The 17,328-nt window shown below is 58.2% G+C and overlaps 1 long non-coding RNA gene across 1 annotated transcript in view; it reads right to left on the bottom strand.

Annotated features, from left to right (window-relative positions):
• Window positions 1-7,743: 7,743 nt before the first annotated feature.
• LOC142018046 (uncharacterized) overlaps window positions 7,744-17,328 on the bottom strand; it is a 118,806-nt gene continuing 109,221 nt past the window's right edge. The window contains exons 2-3 of the long non-coding RNA XR_012646666.1: window positions 16,041-16,194; window positions 7,744-7,821 (exon numbers count right to left, since the gene is read on the bottom strand). This is a non-coding gene — a long non-coding RNA (uncharacterized LOC142018046). The remainder of the gene's footprint in view (window positions 7,822-16,040; window positions 16,195-17,328) is intronic.

Here is a 17,328-nt window from a genome sequence, read left to right as displayed (position 1 = left end):
CTTGCAACTTTATACAATGTGCAAGCAGCCTTGTGCTGGTTATCCAGTCGTTAGTCACTTTCCACAGCAGGGATCTCAGTCTTGTAGGCTGAAGGCATGGTGACTACCACATGGGGCAAGGTGTGGTAGGACAGAGCATTACCATAGCAGCAGTGGGCAAGTCTGTAGTTAATGTTTTGCACAGATGATAAGGGTTATGAGACCATTCTAATCACTAAGATCTCTTGCATAATCCAGCCCAGAGAATGCCACTTAGTAATTTCTGCAGTCAAGGGAACTCTTCAGTTGTGCAGGACAGGAAGCTGGTACCCTCTGGTTGAGCTGGTGCCTGTATCTTTTGAAAGATATCCAGTCTCAGTTTGAAAAACTCCAAGAAACGCTGCCTTTGTGGGCCACGTCCCATCAGAACGCTTCGAAGGGCCAACTTGCTTGGTGGCCAATGTGGCTTAGTTTCAGTTTGAATTTTTCTAACTTCAGCTTCCAGCCCTGGGGTTTTGTTATGTCTTTGCCTGCTCGACTCATAAGATGCCTAAAACAAGATAGCTTATGGACTGGAACACAGCCACTTCCTAAGCACCTCTGTGCTACAGCAGATGGAGCTCTGTGAGGCTCTGCTGTAAGATTTGTTTTCCAGACCACAAATCATCCTTGTAACTCTTCTTTAAACCCTCTGCCAGGGTTCAACACCCATTGTGGGGCAGAGCCAGGGTGGGCTCGTCTGTGCTGCACTCAAGGGTGTATCACTGCCTTGTTCCTACTCCATGCACCCCTGCTTATCCCGCTGGGGCCAGGCTAGCAATTGTTTGCCGCTAGGAGGTCATTGCGCTATGTGGAGGCACCCCCGCGGTGTGGAGCAGTGCAGACCTATAATACATAGATCGCCCCAAGGCGCTTACAGTGTTTGTTTTGTTATCAGCTGTGGCCTGTAACTCTCTTCCAGCGCTGTGGCCTGCAGGATCCAGTCCCCTCTCCCGGAAGTACGGTGGAGTGAATAGTCTGTAAGGGCAATGGTGGGCGTTCTGCCTGGGACATTTAAAACCAGACCAAAGCAGCATGGGCAAGCGTACGTCGGACAGCTTGGATGGACAAGGCACTGCGGAGGCAGGTCTCCGTCCCAGCTTCAGCGCTGACGTGCAATGTAAGCATGAGAATGCAATGCCCCTGCGTGTCCCCTCCGCACCCGCCCCAGCATCAAACTGGCCAAAGTTGCCCAAAGGGCCCTTTCCACCAGGTGCCTTGTGCTGTGCTCTCCGGTAGTGACCCCCAACGGCCAACAGCTGGCACCAGAGCACACGCTGCAAGGCAGTAACGTCTGGGACCTGGCTGCGGGAGGGCCCCGGCTTGCTCACCCGTGGGCTGGGGCGTGCAGGCGTGGTCGGGTTTGGCTTTCAAACCCTGGACTGCAGAGTGAGGAGAAGGCGCTGGAGCCTGGGGCCTGCTCGCTAAGTGGCAGGACAGCAGGAGCATCGGCGGGTTCTTCGCTGCTCCAGCCAGGAGGCGCAGCGAATCGTTAACGGGAAGGGTCGTCCGTCGCCTGGACAGCAGGACTGGGTTTCTTCCGAAAAGCGCTGCGGTAGCTCAGCCAGGCACTCTGTAGGATTTCACCCCCAGGGTCCTCTGGCCTGCGAGTCCTGCCAGCTGTGAAAACTCAACAGGCGGCCGTCGCTGCGCTCTCTTGGCTTTGCTGGCGCTGTTTGGTGAGCCAGTCTTCAAGACAAGCGAGCTCGTTGTGTAAACGGGAGAGAAACCGGGGCTGAAGCCCAAAGGTCACGTTTGCAGGCTGGAAACTGGCAACTGCTGCGCTTACTTCAGTTCACCAGTTTCACTGTAAGCCATCGCTCCTGTGTAGCACGCCATGTTGCTGCGCACTCCCTGCAAAGCACGAGAAGGAAAAAGGGTGTTAACGGGAAACGAGAGAGGGCGGGAAAGCAATGCTTGCCGTGCCACCGGAGCCCGAGAGGGCCAAGTGGGACATGCACTTAGAGAAGCATGGGAGCGGCACTTTCATATCTAAAGCATTAATTCCCACGGCCCAGCCCGGCACCCCAAAGGCTGGGCTAGCGCAGAGCTGGCCAGTCCACCAGCATCCAAATGGTCGGGGAGACATCCGTGTACTCCCCCACCCTGAAATAGCTCCTCCGTGAAAGGCTCCAGGGGCTTTCCCGCTGCCGCCTGGCCTGTTCTCTTCAGCTCCAAGGGGCGGCGATCACGTTCATGCCAGAGGGATGGTTTTCCACTGCGCGTCCTGGGCCTGGGCAAGGCTAGAGGACCAAGTCCTGTGGGCCATCTCTGGCTAAGGAGTTGGGGCGCCGTGCTCTCCTGCCAGCTTGGGCCGTCACCAATGCCCATTACCAGCTGGTGACTGAGTTGTATTCCAAGTGTGTAATGCACACGAGCCCTAGAACCACATTGCGCCTTAAACGCATTCCACGCACGCACGCATGCTCGCTCCCTGGTGTGCAACTCGTGAGCCCTTACCTGCTTCCCACAGAGCCGTTGCACATCGGTGATGGAATCCCGCCTGCCGTGGCCGTGGGAGGGTGCGTTTGGCTGGGCTGCGGTGAGCTGTTTGCACAGACCAGGGTGAGGGGCCTGTGCCTCTGTCAGCCCTGCTGCTGGACAAGCCGAGGGGGAACAAGGCCGTTTAGTTTGCTCCTGCGGCCGGCTGGAGGTGGGCAGTTAATAGTGCTGAACCTGCCCCCACCTCTGTCCTGGCCAGTGCCTATGTGTGCAGCTGGTGGAAGGGGGGAGAGCTGGGGGCTCCATTTCCTGCACGCAGGAACACCCCAGCTGCCCCCTTCCTCAGCCTGGTTCGGGGAGGCCACCGGGGCCGTGAGCTGGGGCAGGGATGGGTGGGAACTGATTCCACCCCACCCAAGACCACACCACAGCACCTTGCACGCGCCTCCTCTCCGTGTTAAGGGGTCTGTGCCCTTTCTGCCCCTGTGCGAGCGGCCCCATGGCCCATTCCTGTCTTCTGGCCCGCAAGGAGGCAGGTTCTCGCCCGCGGTGCTGGGCCAGGCCGGGACCCATCTGGGTGTGGGCCCATGTGCCCCAGGGCTTAGCACAAGGCTGAGGGCCCCCCAGGGGACAGGCCTGCACTGTGACACTCCTGCTCCAGCACTGAGCTGTGGGGTTTGCTGCTTTCTGGGGGGTGCCCCCGAGGGGTTTACCCAGCACGTGAAGAGAGGGGCAGGGCTAGTGGAGCCGACCGGCCCACCAAGGGGCCCTGAGCTCACCACAGAGTCGGGACGGCACCAATCCTGGCCACATGGCCTAGTGCCTCCCCCCACCCAGAAAGGGGAGGGGCAGGGCAGAGCCAACCAGGGAGAGGGTGGCTGGGGGCCCCCGGACAGGCCAGCCGGGCCAGGCACTGCCCACGTCTGAGCTCCCCCAGGCCAGGGGACTTGGACTCTCATGGTCAGAGACTCAGAGCCCACCTGCGTTTGCAGCTGGCACTGCAGGGGCAGTGGAAATTTTGCTCCTGCTGCCCCAAGGAGCACAGAGGCCCCAGGACTCACCTGCCCCACTACACAGTCCTGCAGCACGCGGCGAGTGGTTGTGCATGGGGCCCGGGTGGGGCGGAGGGGCGGCATAGGCTCTGGGGGCGGGGGCTAGGAGCCTGAGCCAGTGGAGGGGAGAGTGGGGGGGTGGCACTGGGCTATCAACTGGGGGGGGTATAAGCCCCAAAGAGCAGTGGGGGCAGGGTGGGGAGGCAGAGGGGTATGGGGGGGGAATGGGCCCTAAATACCCCCAGCCTCAGGCTTCTTCCCCAGAAAGATGTGTTTTACAGTTCTCAAGGCCAGGGGGGTCCTGCTTCTTTTCTCCCACCCATGTGTGGAATAAATTTTATATGCTCCAAGACACGTGCGGAGGCGCACCACGAATAGACACAGCTGCTGGTGCGTGTGGGCTTGCTGCTAATCAGCACCTGAATCTCGCCTGGGCTTTGCATGCTGTCCCCAGTTCCAGCAAAATCTCTCCATGGCCATTGATGGGTTTCTTAGCCCCAGTTCAGCCTTGTCCGGGGAACACTCAGCCTAGTGAGCCCAAACAGCCCTCTGAATTGCACATCGGAGCAGGTGCTGGCAAAGCCGCGGCCTCACCCAACCTCCCCGCTGTGGAGGGACCCTGCTGTTACCCTTAGCTGACCAAGCACCCAGGGCGGTTCCTGCTTTTGCAGCAGTCCATGACGGCCATGGGCAAACCAGATGGGGTAGAGCCTCGCTCCTTCTGACGGTGCGGGCTGATTTTTCTTAGCTTAGCCAGAGCTAAAGAATCATTGCCTGTGCTGACATCAGCAGGAAGCAGATTCCTAAGACCCATAACGGTACCGCCTTTAAAAAATCCTCCAACTTGAGGTCAACCTGGGCCAAAGCCAACCAAAAGCAACTCAACATACCTTGCAACTGCGTGTCGATAAATGCACTGGAAAACGTAATCCCAACTCTACAACTAAAATGATGGGGGAATAAACTGGCTGGGCCCACTCAAGAGCGAGTGCTTAGAAGCATTGTCGGGGCTGGGGTGGGCCCTGAAACCATGCTTGCTGTGTGCAGCAGCAGGTGAGCAAGCAAGCAAAGGGACTCATTGAGCAAGGGATACCGAATAAGAGAGGAAAACATCATGGTGCCGCTGTACAAAGCCATGGTACGCCCCCATCTGATGCAGTGTGCGCAGCTGTGGTCACCCCCAGCCCAAAAAAGAGCTATTGAAATTGGACAAGGTACAGAAAAGGACAACGAAAGTGATGAGGGGCATTGAACAGCTGCTCTATGAGGAGAGAGTAATCAGATGGGGCGGGATTGCTGTTCTGTTCACTCCCTCTGGGGCACCTGGCACTGGCCACTGTCGGCAGACAGGACACTGGGCTGGTTGGCCTTTGTGCTGACCTCGTGTGGCCGTTTTGAAGATCTTTGTCTGTTAACACTCTCAATACCACATTTAAATCTTTAACAGAGCCATGATCAATAACCTTATTTGAGCTGTGGTACGTGGGTCCGGCTGCAAGTGCAGGTTCCTGCCCAAGCTGGAGGTCTGCATTGCCTTCTTGGGCCTGACCTGGTTCTGCCTGGACGTCAGGAGAAGGTTACCAGACCCCCACATGGCATTGGGTGGCTGGGCTTGTGACTAAGAGCCAAACGGGGGCTTGAGTGATTTTAGAGAAACTTTTGCCTCTGGCACAGCCACGTTGTGTGAATATGGACAAGTCACAGCTCCCTGGGAACTCAGGTTCCATCTGTAAAATGGGTACAGTGCACCGCCTGCTCTCCAGCACTTTGTTGTGCTGAGCATGGAGACAGGCTCCTGCTCACTAGGTGTCTGTACTGTACCCGGCCCTTGGCTGAGGGCCAGGATGTAAATACCGCCTGCCCCGAAGTACAGGTCACAGGAAGGATGGGAGTGCAGCATCGAGCCTGGAGCAGTGCGGGATGGCACGATGCACGGTGGCCTGTACACAAAGCACCGAGTGAGACGAGGCACTTGTGACCCAGAGGCCTGTTGCGGTCACAGCCTGTCTTCCACCTGCCAGCCCTATACAAACTGCACCACCGTGTGCTGGAGTGGTGGGGCCGGCTCAGCCACGAGGGGATCGTCCGCACAGCCAGCCCCCGAGTCTGCAGCAGGGCTGAGACCAGCGGGGGGCTCGCTAGGTTGGGTTGGGTGCATGCTCCCAGAGCCCTGGCACCCAGGTGAGCACCAGCGCAGCTCAGTTTCCTACCCCGCCTGTGTCTGTCACATGGCCAAAGCCCCGCAGGTCAGGCGCTCACCATTGGCACCTGCTGGGGTGGGGGGACGACAGCCGCCCAGAGCCATGTGAGAGTGCGGGACAGGTGCTGGGACCAGGTGGGCACATCCTGCTGCCCCCTGCTGCTGAGCGAGGGGAACGGGCCAGGCTCCCATCCAGTTATCCGACACGCTGAAGCGCTGTGCCTCAGACACTGCTGAGTTTAGTGCAATGAAACACCCCTGCGGTGAGAGCGCCGCTCCTGTGCTGAGACGCGGACCTGCAGTGACCAGAGAGCCAAAGGGGTCAGAGAAGCAATGCAAGGAGCCGGAGGCTGGCAATGCAACATAGCCTGCAGCTGGGACCCTCAAAGGGAGGGGAGGGGCTCTGGGCAGGGAGACCCCCACAGCCAGGAGGGCTTGCAGGCCAGACTTGGAGAGGGACTGTAACTCCAACTGGGAGAAGGGCCCTGTCACTTAGAGCCTGAAGTCCTGTGGTCACTGCCTGAGCAAGCGTGTTCAGCCTGCGCCCTGCCCCTGCAGCACAGCCAGGGCCTGTGAGAGAGGCCGGGGACGTAACAGGAACAGCCTGTGCACTTGGCTACGCGCCACAGGCTGCTGCTTGCGATGGCCCCGTACCACAGAGCGGGGCTGCGCGTTCGCTTGTGACCGCTCTCTCTTTTCCTTATTGTCTTTTCAATCAGCTGCTGTGTAATAAATTGTATTCGCTTTGAACCGTATGTGGTGATCAGTGGCTCAGGAAAGCATCCCCTGGAGTGCGGGCACCCTAGCCCCTGCCCTAGGTGACTACAAGGTTGGGGGCTCAGCCCCAGGAAACCTGGCCCAGCCTTGTTGGGATGTCATGGGCTCTGCTACTCGGAGGAGTGGAAGGGGAGCCCTCAGGGGCAGGGAGGCCATTGGGTAAAGGGAGTGGGAGCCAGAGCTCAGACCCTTTCGCTGCTCCACTTCGCTGGGGTAGTGTAGAAGCCAGGAAAGTTCCCCACAATAGCAGGCCAATTCCCCTGCTTACCTACTTGATGTCACGAGGGCTCCTGCGGAGGAGCCAGGCCTGGCACTGCCGATGGGGGCTTGGACCAGGGAGAGAGCTGCGAAGGGCCCAGTGTGCTTCTGGGTCTCTCGGCAGCCTCAGCTCCAAGGCAGTGGTTGGCTTTGGGGTGGTGGCAGGTGCGGCTGAGCTGAGGCAGCTTTGAGGTGGCTGGGTCTGAAGCTGTACCGGCCCGAGGCACTCTGGTGCGGGTGTCCCTATCAGCAAGCCCGGCTGACAGCACGGCCACTGGCTTGGCTGAGAGCCCCAGGAGCAGCTGTGTGGCAGTCCCCTAAGGGCTGACAACTGGCCTGGAGGAACCCTTGGGTGCTGGGACCCAGGATAAGCTAAGCCAGGGCAGGGAAGGGTGGAGACTGTCTCTCACTGTGGAAGGTTGCCAAGATGACCTGGGTGGTAGGAGCCCCACCTCGCAGAGTGCGCTGCTGGCTTTCTCCTGTCTGCTCCATTCCCTCCAGTGCTCCCTGTTTTACACCCGTACTTCGGGGCGGGATGTGTTCCCTAGCCAGGTGCTTTGCAAAGCTGCCCAGGGGCAAGTGGTGGTCAGGGTTTCAGAAGGACCCAGGGAGAGCAGCCAGCCAGGTTGCCTCTAGAGCATCTCAACAAAAAGGGTGCCAACATTTTCGTTTGTAAGCTGGCCCGTTTCAGTGGAAACTGCCCCCTCGCCCCCCCGAAATGCTCAGCCCGAGGCAGCCCTCTGACATGGACCATTTTAGGCAGAGCCGTAAAAGTGAAGCAACCAACGTCAGGGGCTTCTGATGGAACTTATCAGGCAACGCTGTCGGCATCACCAGAAATGTAACGTGCCCCCGAATAACACAGGGCAGCAAACAGCTGCAGAATCCTCCTGTCAGGCTATAGAAAAACCAGCCCTGCACCAGAAAAACCTCAAGGCCTCGTGGGGCAGCAGCGCTGTCTGGCTCAGCACCGCCTGGGTGGCTGTAGGTAGGAGTAGCACGCTCTGCTAGCACTTCCCAGCTTGGACAATGACGGGTTTCTTGACCTTTTCAGTGTTTCAATCTGCAGGACGCCTACGGGAGGAAAAACACAACAAAACCTTCAGCAAACGGTCCCCAGTTCTGTTTTCCATTACCTTGCAGATTCCCTCCAGTCGCCTGCTTTGAAATGACTAATGGCCTGCAAGCAGTGGAAATTCTGCACTGCAGTGGTGCAGGGAGGCTGTGACTTGACACTGGGAAGAGGACAGTTGACCTGGGGATAAAAAGGACAGAAGCCACCGGCCACCTGGGGCTACAACCTCCCCCTGGGGTGCGAGTGACCCACTGGTAGCCCTGGAGGCAGTTCACGTGCTATGCAGGCACGTCCTGGCAGAGGAGAAGGTGCAAGGACTGGTGCTCTTGTGTCAAAACTGGCCACTCCCAGGTCTGATGGGTGGCTGTCTGATCTGCCACCTGGAAGATGTGGGCCCAGAAGGACCCTGGGGATTGTGGAGTCTTGGCCTGACTGGGGCTGGGCAGGGCACAGAGTTGCGGAGTGGACTGCGGAGGAGGTACTGGGAGAATGAGCAATTTGTTGGTTGGCTTTCCCGTGTGAGCACCGGGTCTGGAGCCGAGCCCTGGATCAAACCCCCATTGCTCCCGACTTGAGCATGTCTGGGTTCCAGACCTGGCTCGCAGCTGCCCAGCTGGCTTCTCTGGAACCTGGACCTCAGTTTTGCTGCTTGGTCCCAGGCTTAGGATACCAGGATCCTTGCTGTGGGGGGGCAGGAGCAGGGCAGGAGTCCCTGGCCTCTGCCCCTGGCTTAAATGTCACCTCTGCCCGCTTTGGGAAGTGGTAAAAGGGAAACGACACACAGTGTGAAGTTCTGGGGGTTCTCAGTGCGGCTCAGGCTCTAGGCTCATCTCAGCTCCTGCATCCTAACGTCGACCACCATCCACCCGGCAGACTGAGCCCGACAACACCAAAACAACACACAAAACAAAACAATTCTTTGGGGGCTGTGTCACTTGCAGTAAGAGGCTCTGCTGCTGACAGGCAGCGCTCCCTGATAGCTGAGCGCCCAGGAGAGATTCAGGTGCCTCCCCGCTGATCAGCAGGGCCTGTGTGTCTGTGGGTCGTGCACACCTTGGAGCCTGTAACAAAATGTATTCTGCCCCAGATGGAAGGAAAAAGAGAGGGAACCTGCTGCTGGGCGCGTCCCACTGCCGGCACTGCAGTTACCTCACGGGGAATGCGACCTTTCAATCCTGAATCTCTCCCCTACGGCTGTCTCCATGTGTACCATAAAGAGCCCACCCCGCGGGGGCGAAGGGCACCGGCTGTCCATGGAGCCCTGGGGGCAGCATGCAAACATGGGCCAAGTCATCCCCCTCCCGCCCCCACCGCGGCTCGCCCGTCTGTTCTCTCCCGCACTCTGCTGAGAGGTTCTGCTGGCACAGGCCAGGCATGACGCCTGCTGGGAAACAGATGGGGACAAGCCCATGACTCCATGTCTCCCCCACCACATCATCTCTGAGTAAGAGCCGCCCCCCCAAGTATGCTGCTTTTGTTCATGAGCGGGGGGGGGCGATTCGGGGCCCCCCTCCCCTACCCCCTGTTCTGGCCCAGGTGATGAGTAAGGTTTGCTTCTGGGCAAGTGGGCACTGCGCAGTGGGGTAAGGAGGAGGAACCCAGCAACGAAGCCAGGGAATGAACTCCCAGGGGAAGGCGGTGGCTTCTCCTTCTCATGAGGTTCTCAGCTCAGGACGGGTTGCCTTTCTGTGTTGGTCAGACACAAGCAGCTGGGCTCCCTCCAGGGGCTGCTGAGTAAAGCTCTGCCCTGCTAGCCAGGAGGTCCAAGTAGATGACCCAGAGATGGCGTCTGGCTTTGAAAATCTGCAAACAGGTTGACTGGGGCTTGCAAGACCAACTCAGCTTTGTCAAGTAGCAAAAAATTCCCTGCCCTGGCTCAATGCCTGATAACACACATAAGGCTGCCACAGGAAGAAGGCCATCAAGTCAAACATGCCACCTCTTCATACGCTCAGCCTGGGAAATTTGAGGTGCTCTTCCAGGAAGCTGTGGTCAAATAAATGAGGTTTTCAGAGAAACAAAATGCTGCTGTTCTGCTTGGGGATGAGCAGCTGCACCAGAGCTGTGAGCTCAAAATGAGACGGCACCATCACACCTGAGCCCATCACGCTTCAGAAACCAGGGCCATCCTCCTGGCTCAGGCAGAGGGAATGAAAGTGATGGTGTGAGAAGATCATTGCGGGATCAAAAACGCCCCTGAGATGGCCCCGGATAACTGACCTTTTCTGAGCCCCGCACGGAGCCAGGAACGTGAGTTTAGCCCCATGCGGCACCGGGAGGTTACGTGCTGTGCCCTGTATCCTCAGACAGCTGCCAGGCATAAGGATAGCAGCACCAGGATGCCCACTGTGCTAGGCTCAGGCCGGAAGGGGGCGTGTTTGCCCCAGCGCTGGGTGATACAAAAGGCCCTGCGGCGACTGAGCCCTTTAAATCACTGCCAGAGCACCAATGGCTGGGGCAGGGGGCAGACAAGCTGCAGTCCAGGAAGCGCTGAGGGTGGGCTGTGTCCCCAGCCCCCTCTCCTTCTGAGGGGTGCAGAGCAGGGCCCCCTCCCACCTTGCCCAAGGGGCCCAGCAAAGCTGTCAGGCCTGCTACTTGCAGAGGGGGAAGGGTGGCATTGCATCAATTAAATGACTTGCCCAAGGTCACCCCTGAAATCTGTAGCAGAACCAGGGATTGCCCCCTGTCTCCCCATCTCCTGAGTCCCAGTCCAGCGCATCAGCCACAGTCCCAACCCTGCCCCCCACTGCAGGTGGTGTTACAGTCAGCTGGAAAGAGGTGTCATGTGGTGCCACCTGTGGCTGGTGCAGGAGATAAGGGTGCGCTAAATGATTGGACTGGTGTCTTGCTCACTCCGGTTACTTATCCTGGTGTCCTCTGAGTGCCCCAGGCTTGTGGTAGGGAGGTGTGACTGCAGTGGGGGAAACTGAGGCACGGGGCAGCTCCTCCAGCCTCACACAGGGCATCAGTGCCTGAGCCAAGAAAGGGAGGCAGGTTTTGGGACTCCCCAGCCGGTCCCATGCTCGTCAGTGCTGTCCATGCTGCTGAGGGGTCGTTCCCATCTCGCACTGGGGCCTCTGGGCGTCTGCCCATCACAGCACGTGCTGCCCTCATGCCATGGCCGGGCAAGGGACACTCCCCAGGGCAGCAGCATCCTGTCCACCCCACCCCAGCCGGGCAAGCCCCATAGACCCGCTCAGCCCGGCTCCCTGGCGCGCACCCCGCCATGCTGCCGTGGGTCAGGGTGAGAGCGGAACGCTCTGGCTGCTGCCCGACCTCACGCACGGCATCAGAGCAGCTGCTGTGTGGTGCCAGGCAAGCAAGCCCCGTCGCCAGGCCGCGAGTGCGGGGTGGGAACCAGCCATTCCTGCTGTGTGCAAGCCGAGGCAGGGCTGAGCGGCTGCCCACGGCTCCCCTTGGAGCTGGCCCGGTGGGAGGTGTGGCGAGCCCTCGTGAGCAGTGCCTGCCCCGCCCCCACGCAGGCATGTGGCTGTGGGGGGCGGCTCTGAAACACAGGCTCCCTGAGCCACTTGTAGGATTCGGGGCTCAGCAGGGAGAGATGTGTCACCTGTGTGGACGGGGGCGGGTGATGGCTTCACCGAGGGCTAGATCTGGGCGGCACGTCCCTCACCCCACAACCGACAGCTGAGGGCAAGCAGGGTGGGACCGGGGGGGAGGGGGGCTGGCTGCCCTGGCTCGCCCCCCCAGCTACCCCACAGCCAGAGGTTCAGTCGCTTCGCACAAGAGGTGGCTGCTCGCATTTCACGCCGTCCCTGGGGAGTTGTTAGCTTTCTGATGCGACGCCCCAGCAGAGTCCGTGCACAGCTCATTGCTGTAGTGTGCGGAGCAGGGATACGGGGTGCAGCCCTTCCTGGGGGACTCGGCTCTGTTCAAAGGAGCAGTGCAAAGAGGGACCCGTGTGCTCCGTCGGACTTCTCGCGGGTTGCTGGTCTTTGCCTGGGCGACACAGGGCAGCGGATGGGCGCCGCGGAGTCGCTCTCGGCCCATCAACCGAGACGCGTTCTCAGGAGTCGACTCAGAACTGTATCAAGCAGGCTCCTGAGCCAGCGCTGGCCCCGTGCGTTGGGAAGGTGTTAATCACAGTACTTTTAGTAAAGGTCATAGACGGGTCACAGGCAACCAAATGAAAACCACAGCCCACGCCCTGCCTGTGACTTACGAACACCCCGCTTGAATCCTGGGGGGGCAGGGGGTGCTGGAGGAAGGGAACGCTGCAGCACCAGCTGCTGAGGGGGGAACCCCTGCGGGCCAGCGGCTGCTCCTGACGCCCCGGTGCTGGACAGCTCCATCTGCAGGTATTTGGGCAGCCCCCAAGGCCGGCTGCCAGGTCACTGCAAAAGCCACCGAGGTTGCGGAAGACTCCTGGTCTCCATAACAGGCACAGAGCCCTTCGAATTGGTATCACTGCTGCCGCATGTCGGGATGCAATGCAAACAGTGACCTGGGATGCCCTGCTACGGCGGAGGCAGGGGGTCTCACCACAAGAGCGCTCCACCTGACAAACCTAGGGGTTAGCGTCTCCGATGCCACAGATCTGCTCGTTCCTTGTGAGGCTGCAGACTGACAGGGACACCCCTTTGCGTCCCTTGGCTGAACTTTGGCTGCCTTTGGACCCCAGCTGCAGACGTGGCTCTTCCACCAGCTGCCTCGCTCACCACGGGGTGACCCAAACACAGCTGAGTTCTGAGACATAAAACAGGTGGCTCCTATTCCCGTTGGGGTCTTAGGGAGCGGCTGTGGGCCTTCCAATGGCGTGCTGAGCGACACAGCCGACAGCTGCTCCATGCGTTCTTCGCCTCCTGGTCCCAGCGCGAGCTGCAGGTGCAATGCCACAGCATGGCTGGGCTCCCCTGGCATGCTGCGCCCTCTCTAGCGGGGTGACAGCACGTCCCTGGCTTTTGGAGGGGAAGGGGTTTGGTGATCCTCAGTCCCTGTGGGAGTTTGCTCCATCCCCTGCTTCACAGACCAGCTCTACCCATCTCAGCAGTACCCAAAAAGCAGCGCTGTCCCTGGAGTGCCAGGCCACCATGCAGGCCAGCTCTGAGGTGCCCATGGTGGGCCCCGTTGCTGAGGTTAGGGCCTGGGGCTAACTGCCTTGTGCCCTCCCTGGTGGAACAGAACTGACGCCACATTTTTTAGCCTGGGCCCACTTCTGTCCACAAGAGAAGCTGGTAACGTAGAGGACCCTGAGCACACGGCACCGCGGGAACGCGTCAGAGAGCGTGAGGAAACCGAAGCCAACGGTTTCCTCTCTTCAGGAGCTTAAAGGGGAAGAAGTGGTGGCTGCATCGTCCACAGAGCCCCAATGTGGAACATCTCATACCACGCCCTGGTCATGGCTCCCGGTCTCATCTCGGGCCTGGCCTTCCCCTTTGACTTATTTTCAGAAAACAGGCTCCGGTTCGAATGTCTTCAGCCCTCTTCAATCATCACCCTCCTCTGAGTAGCTGGCAAACGAGGCTCTTGTGTCTGTCGGGCCAAATCCTCGGCTGGTGTAAACAAACAATGCTGCTTGCTTGGCAGCAGCTGAGGTTCGAGCCCACAGAAGTGATCTGAAACTCTACAAGAACCACAGCTCGAAATCCCATGTGGCGGCGGCAGCCATCACTAACACATGCAGCTCCCCAGGCCAAAGACCTCGGCCGGTTCAGAATGTGACTTGCCATGCTCCAGGGGACTTATAGCCTGAGCGCTGCCCCTCCCACTGGGCCAGGCAAATAGCGAGTCACCTGAGCAGTTCCTGGAGCCGCTGGTCAGGGAGTTACTGTCACCCTGCCCTTAACCCTCTGCAGCATTACAACAAACACAACTGGTCTGCGGAGTCCTGGTGTGTTTCTCTACGGCTGGGGGCATTCACACAGTGGTGCGTTCATTTGCGCACTGCCTCAGGCACTGATTCCTCCCTCAGATAGTCCCAGGAGAGTCGGCTCCCAGAAGAGTGTTTCGGAATGGGTGTCTCAAAGAGGCTGATTGAAAAGTCAGTGGGGCTGGGGCAGCAGAACTTCCTTGGGTTATTGAGCAGCTCAGTGCTTTGCTGGGCTGGGCCTTCGCTTGATAGAGGGAGCAGCTTTTTCTCCTGCACTTGCTTTCTGCCAGCTGCCAGTGGTACTGGGGTGTGTAAACTGCACGGGAGCTTTAGGGGAATGGGCTCAGAACTTGGCAGATGACCTCCTCCCCCACAGCGTCATAAAGCACTGAGCCAGACGCTGAGATTGCAAACAGTGTTTCTATTGACCTTTTGCATCCATGGGTGGAATAAATTTTGTTTTGTGCACCGGGGCATGTGCGGCTGTGCACCACTGGTAGAAACACAGGCTGCCGGCTGTGGGTGCTCTGCCAATCAGCTGGGCAGCACCTGAATCTTTCCTAAGCTGCCTCACAAGTGCTCAGCTTCCAGGGAACGCTGGTCAAAGAACTCTTGAGCTTCGAGCCATTTGGCTCTGGGCAGCACCCTGTGCCTAGCGACCAGACCTGGCTTGCCAGGCAAGAGAGGTTTGCATCCAGGGCACCTGCTCCACCAAGGGAGCTGCCCTGCCAGGCTGTGGCGTGCTCCGGCCAGACACAGAGGCAAGTGAGCTTCCAGCTGCTGGCAGAGGAGGAGCGATGGCAGGCACGTGCTCAAACTGAGAGCAGGAAGGGGAAAAGCGCAGACAACTGTGGGGTTTTTCGGTGCAAAGGGCATGTCCCAGCACACTCCCTCCAGAGGGAGGGCTTGAGGGAAACGTGAGCGCTGCCCCCAGGCACGAGGGGGATGGAGGGAGAGGAGCAGGCAGGGGAGGGCGACTCAGCAGGTGCCGCTGGAGTTGTGTGGGTAAGCCTTGGAAGACGGAGCATCCCAGCATCGCGGGACAGGGCAGACTGGCTGTGCATGAGCTCTGTGGCCCCGAGTCAGAAGGCAGCACCAAGTGCTTTGGCAAGCCTCACCCCGAGGTCACTCTGGAAGTCCAGGCCAGAGCTACGCCATGAACTAGAGTTTGTTACCCACCATGGGAATCCCTGCAGCCCAGCTACAAACTCCATTCTGCAGGGGCAGAAGCCGTGTGGTGCTGTAATTCGGGGACTTAACTGGGGTCTCTCTAATTTCTGCCATTCGGGGGCAGAATAAACTTTGTTATGTGTGCCAAGGCTGCGCACCACCCAGAGAAGCACATGCTGCCAGCTGTGGGAGCTCTGCTATTTGGCTGGGCAGCACCAGAATTTTTCCTGGGCAGCCATCCAAGCACTCAGCTTACAAGGAACACAGCACTTCATCAGGACAGAGGAGATTGGAGTTAAGTTCCTAGCTGCGCTACACCCTTCTGGTATTACCCTGAGCTAGTCACCCAGGCTCAGACCTTCAAAGCTCACATAACTCCCAGGGGTTGAGTGGAACGCCTTGCTCCCAAACATGTTGTGAGCGTGCTTTCATTCACGTTTGGGGGGATCGTGCAGGGAAACAGCCACACAGGTATAGACAGACATTGCCTACGGGAACACACAGCCATGCAGGCTCTGGATACAGTTAACGGAGCCCTCCCTCAAGAGGCATGAACGCCCGGACCGAACAATCCCAGGTTCTTGTGAACGTGCACCTGTTCCAGAAAGGGAAAAAGGCAGAGAGCAGAGCATCTCACCAGCCAAAGGCAGATACTCGTGTCCTGGGTGCCCGCACCAAACCAGGCGTCGCTGGCTGAGCCAATTAGGAGGCATTTTTTTTAACCACATGACCTGTGGAGGACTCACATAAAATATTAAATTGCATCATGTTTTCTTAACCCTAAAGCATTTGAAGATTCTTCCTATTCCATGGTCTTTTAGGGAATTATTCACTGTAGCACATTAAAACAGGAATTAAAGCAAAACTGCCAGACAAAAGATCACTTACGAAGAGTCCTTTATCAACCATTTTACAAAATCTTCATGAATTTAGTTCTGGACTAGGAATAAAAAGTCCTTTTCTTATTCAGTCTCTGTACTGTTCGGCCTCTAGACATTGGCAGAGAGAGACCCTAGTAAATTACATGCCTAACCTTTAGCCCCTATTCTCTTTACTCATAGTAATGTATTCCTTCATAATGCCTAGAAATCAGTGCCTAGTACTTTAAGCTGTATCAGCAGTTTCTTAATTTTAGCCAAGTTTTTGAAGGGCAGACATATGAAACAAAAAACGTACCTGAACAAAACCACACTCACAATCACACACTGCAGTGCCACCTACCTTGTCCTCCACCTGTTTCAAAGAGCAACGCAGCACGCGGTCAAGTCAAAGTTCTACTTTCTTGACGACCCAGACATTCAACGTAGCGTTATAGTGTAGTCTAGAAAAGTCGCCCCTAGACGCAAACACGTGGCCTCAGATAGGGTCAGCCCAACTGAAAGAAAACAACCGGAGATATTTTTTCTCTTCTCACTGGTTTTGAAAACTCTTGGCTGTGTCTGGAAGATGGTGGTGAAACAGATTTGGGCAGCCACCACTATTTGGTGGGCTGCAGGAGTGGCCCTGCTTTGCCTCAGTGGGGCGTAGCAGGCTGTAGTCCACCGGTGTTCTACTTGTGGCCCTACAGCCCCCTCATCTGCCTTCTCCCCCAACACGCCTCTCAGGCACTGGGGAACCAGAGTCCCACACTTACTTGTCCCTGCCCACCCTGGCACTTTTGGAGCAGGCAAATCGCCTGATTCCCAGGGAGCAGGAGGAGGAGCTGGGCCAAAGTGTGAATCAGGCCGTCCGTGGCTCCTCTGAAAGTGCTGTGAGGAAGGAAATAGGCCAGATGGGCTCAGGTGCCCTGGTGCACAAGAGGCCAATGGGACAGGAGAGAGTCAGGAGTCCATGGGCTGCAGGTTGGCCACCACAGCTGTAGAACAACTGGTTTGTGTGCCACATCACTAAATCTAAGGCTACAGCAGGGGCTCAAACCAGTTCAGCTGTCGGACAGGGGTATGGCGACCAGGTCTCCCTGTCCCAAATGTGGGATGGGGAGATATGGGGAGGGGCGGCCCCTCCGGGTGTAATGCCAAATCCACCAAGCCTGGGGAGCCTGGAAGGAGGCAGCAGCCACCAATGCTCCCTGGAAGCCCGGGAAAATGGCAACCACCAGCCCTTTCCGCGGGAAGCCGCAGCTGCTGGTGGTCCCTGAGCCCCGGGAAGTGGCAGGGATGTGGCAGCTGCCCACGCCCCCACTACCGCCCGAGGCTCAGGGAAGTGACTCCTGCCAGTAGCTGTACCTGCGCAGCTGCTGGCAGAAAAGGTCAGCGGGGCAGGGCCCAAATACAGGACAATTAGGCCCTTTTAAAAAGTAAGTCAGGATGCCTTTTTGGCGTCCCAAATATGGGACCCTCCTGCCTAATATGGGACAGATGGTCACCCTAGCCAAGGCCAGTCCTCAAATCCTCCTATTGGGTCAGTGGGCACCCCTCTCTGGCAGGGCTCCAGGGAAGCAGGGCAGGGGTCTTCCCATTACACCCTCGTTAGGCATCTCCCAGCCCATGGCATGAGCTGGACGGTGGAA

Source organism: Carettochelys insculpta, chromosome 9, assembly GCF_033958435.1.
Source record: "Carettochelys insculpta isolate YL-2023 chromosome 9, ASM3395843v1, whole genome shotgun sequence".
NCBI lineage: Eukaryota > Metazoa > Chordata > Testudines > Carettochelyidae > Carettochelys > Carettochelys insculpta.
Note: the sequence above shows the minus strand (reverse complement) of the source record. Positions and strands in the feature narration are given on the sequence as shown.